Source organism: Phalaenopsis equestris, unplaced genomic scaffold, assembly GCF_001263595.1.
Source record: "Phalaenopsis equestris unplaced genomic scaffold, ASM126359v1 Scaffold000049, whole genome shotgun sequence".
In the NCBI taxonomy this organism is placed as follows: Eukaryota; Viridiplantae; Streptophyta; class Magnoliopsida; order Asparagales; family Orchidaceae; genus Phalaenopsis; species Phalaenopsis equestris.
In genome coordinates, this window is record NW_018164491.1 from 278,875 (window position 1) to 283,039 (window position 4,165).

Below are 4,165 nucleotides of genomic sequence, written 5' to 3' on the forward strand. Positions count from 1 at the left end.
GAACACAGCTTTTGACGCTATCTAAAATAAAGCCTCAAGCCTCGCTTGAGAGAACTTCTCCACTCCGTTATGGTGGAAAGAGAGCGGAGATATTGCAAGCATTTTGATGAACACATTCTGTCAACTTTTTGCCCATCGTAGCGCCTATTGTTGGCAAATTTTGAATGTGAATGTGCCCTTACTTTCAACCCTATGTTCTGCATTTGGTAAGCTGAAATGTGAATATTATCCTTCAACATAGGGTCCTACGCATCTTTGCCACGATTTACCTGCTTTGCCTCGATTTTCTTCTTGGGATATTCTCGCTTTTCTCCTAGTCATCCATCATACCAATTTTCGGTATTATCCCTTATAGCATTTCACTTTTTCTACGCAGATCCTAACATAATTTTTTTCTTTCTCCATTAAAGAAAGCGGAGAAAGCATTTAATGGTCATTTATGACAAGTGGTCTCACTATGAGAAGAAAAAACAAGTGAAACAAATGGGATGATATGAGGGCATTTTAGGGGGAGTTTTCAATGGAGGAGAAAGGCATTGGAGGCTGAGTCATGTAGGGCTAAAAATGGAAAATATTTGCGTACATAAGATGTACGCAGCACTGCGTACGTTAGGGGTTATTCAGCGGGTACAGAGGGGTTATATTCGGGTTATACCCCCATGTAACCTCCGTGTAACTCCCTTGTAACCTCCGTGTAACTTATTTGTACCCATGAAACTACAGAAGCGCGGAACTCATTTGTAGATTATAGGTAGTTTACAAATAGGTTACATGGGGTTTACAGAGGGGTATAACCCCGATATAACCCACTGTACCCCCTGAATAACCCCTGGATGTATGCAGCGCTGCGTACGTCTTATGTACATAAATATTTTCCTTAGGGTAATATTTGCACGGAGGTTACAGGGAGGTATAACCCGGATATAACCCCCCTGTACCCGCTGAATAATCCCTGACGTACGCAGCGCTGCGTACGTCTTATGTACATAAATATTCCATTGATTTTAGGAAAAAAAATTATTTTTTAATTTTGGGCATATCAATTTTTTTTAATATTTAAAAAACTATTGTGATGTTATCTTATCCTTCATATTAAAAGCTTTTAAAATTAATTTCTCTTCAATTCTAAAATAACATGCTAAAATGCGAAATCAATTTGAATGGAATATTGTTCTGAATTTCGCAGCATTCAGATTTGATAAATTAAAATTTATCGAATTTACTAGATTTTAAATTTTATTTTCTATAAAAAATTTAGCAATATTAAATACGATCGTAATAATTTTAAAAATATTATGATATTATAGTCTTTTATATTAAAATGGTTATAAAATAATAGTGTTAAAAAACACATTTTTTTATTCAAACACTAGAATCAACTTTAGGGTTTATGTCGTCACTTCTTGTGAAGTTACTTTTAAAGAAACTTTTATAAAGGGAGGTCATCTCAAAGGAAGCCTCAGACTTGTTTGAGAGAGTATTTCCTTTTATAAAAGTCATTTTAAAGCAACTTCATAAAAAAATAGTGGTATAAAGCATTGGTTGTTAAAATGATATTATGGTTTGAACGTTAAAATGATATTATGGTTTAAGGTAAAATACTAAAATATCCCTAATAGTTTTAATTAGCCAACAATAGTTTCAATGATATTTAATTTAAAATTGTATACATAAATAATTCTCAAACTCACCTTTACCAGAAAAACCAACTCTTTTTTGCGAGTATTTTGGTCATTTCCCTCTCTGAAACAATGGAACGGTGCTTCAAAACTACAGAACGGAGCTAAAATGACGTGATCCCAAAATAGCAATAAATGTCGTTACAAGACAAGTATTCTTCGAGAAGTTGACTGCCCAAACGACTATGGATGTTCTCTTGTGCATTTTCTGCGACGAAAAGAAGAAAAGTCATTGTTTCAAACGAGTCGTTAACATTTTGATCTAAGGGTCTGTTTGAGTAATGTTCAGTTATTTGAAATAATAGTTGTGAATTTAATGAAGAAAGAATTTTTGTTCAAAAAGTTATAGTAATGATTATTATTTTTTTTTCAAATAATCATACTATAGTTTTCTGACAGCATCACCAAACTTTGGGCCAATTTGAGGCAGTTTATTTGGCGAGGCGTGCTTTGAAAATATTGACAATGCCACTTGGAAATCGTAATGCAGTAGCAGTTATTAAAAATTTATGTTAAATGCGAGTCACGGGTTCGACCACGAGACCCGCATTTCTTAACTAATTTATTACTCCGCTGCCCTCAGCTCCCTCTCTCGCGTCTCTTCTACCCCATGTACCTCTCTCGATCTCGTGCCTCTCTTAATCTCTCTTGTGAACACTAGATACCTCTCTCTCTCATTTCTCTCTCGCTCTTCTCTCAAGCATTTCATGCGCCTCTCTCTAGTTGTTGCCTTTCTCTTCTCACTATTCTCTCCTATCTCTGGTTATTGTGCTTTGTACATAATTTTTATGCTCATTTTTTTATAGAATGGCTTCCTCATTTGCAGTTTATTGTTTGATATTTTCGATTTGTGGCTTTTTGATTTATCTCCTCTGATTTTGTGATTTAAAAAAATACGTGGAATGATGTTTTTATCTCCACTTATTTTTTAAGTGGAAATTTGATAAATGGTTGAAAAAGTGTGCTTGATTTGTAGATAGCAATTTTTGGGTGTTCTGTATGTAACCGAATGAAATGAAAAATATGGGATGACCTTCTATCATTACCTCCTCTGCTTTTTTAGTAGGAATTTGAAAAATAGATGAAATAGGGTGCTTGATTTGTACATAGCATTGTTTCGGGTGTCTTGTTGTAAATGCCTCATTTAGATGGAATGGCTTTCTCATTTGCAGTTTACTGTGAAAAATTTGTAATATTTGTGATTTGTGGCTTTTGATTTATCTCTTTTGATTTTATGATTTGAAATTTGCTATAAAATGAAAAAGGTTGAATGGTGTTCTTATCTCCACTAATTTTTTGAGTGGGAATTTAATGAACAGATGAAGGAGTGGGCCTGATTTGTAGATAACAAAGTTTTGGGTGCTTTGTATGTAACCAGATGAAATGAAAAATATGACCTTCTATCATTATCTCCTCTCATTTTTTAGTTGGAATTTTAAAAATGAATAAAATAGGGTGCTTAATTTGTACATAGTATTTTTTCGGGTGCCCTCTATGTAATTGTCTCAATTCAAAATTATGGTATATTATATTGGATGTTTGAGTGAGAATTTGAGAAATGGATGAAAGAGGGTGCTTGATTTATTGTTAACAATGTTTCAAGTGTCATATCCTCAAATGAAAAATATGGGGCAGGGTTTTATGCTTCCTTTGATGTTTGAGTGAGAATTTGAGAAATAATTGAAAGAGGGTACTTGATTTGTTGATAGCAATGTTTCAGGTGCCTTGTATGTGGTAGCTGATCCCGACTATTTATATAGATGTAAAATGCGATGTATGCGATTATATAATTTAACTTTCTTAAAAATTATTCTTAATTTACAACAAAGTCAAAAACTTGATACAAAGCAAAAGCTAGGTAAGTTTTCTACTATGAAACAAATAAGAATACAATTTTAATTTTGAATATGAGATACTACGCAAGTATACATATCTTTATCAAGTAATATAAGACATTCTGATTAAGTCCTGAATATTGAACCCACAGGGAAAATGGTTATACGCACTTTTAAAAACTAGAAAGTTTAGAAATTTTAGATGACAAAAATCTACTCAGCAAAATATTCTTACTTAAACTTAATACTTAAACTTAATACTTAAACTTAATATGTTAAAATAGGAATGCAAATTCAATTTTTTTGTAATTTTTTGGTTTATGAAAATAAAGCAAGGAACTAATTAACTTAACTAAATACTTGCAAGATGAAGGTAATATAATGAAAATATTTTTTTTCCTTATCATGAATCAGTAATAAGTAGAGAAATTCTATTGTGGAAGTATTCTAAATGTGTTGTGCCAAATAGGAGCAATAATATTCTTTAGATGCTATAAAAAACATTGGCTAATATATAGTTTGAATAGTCTTGAAAACCGGCTAGACAAGGAATATACTAAATCTAACTCTAGAGTTCCCTCTTCTCTCTCCACCTGGGGGCTAACATCTCGTCTCAAAACGTAAAACTATAAATAAAATTAGAGGCTTTAG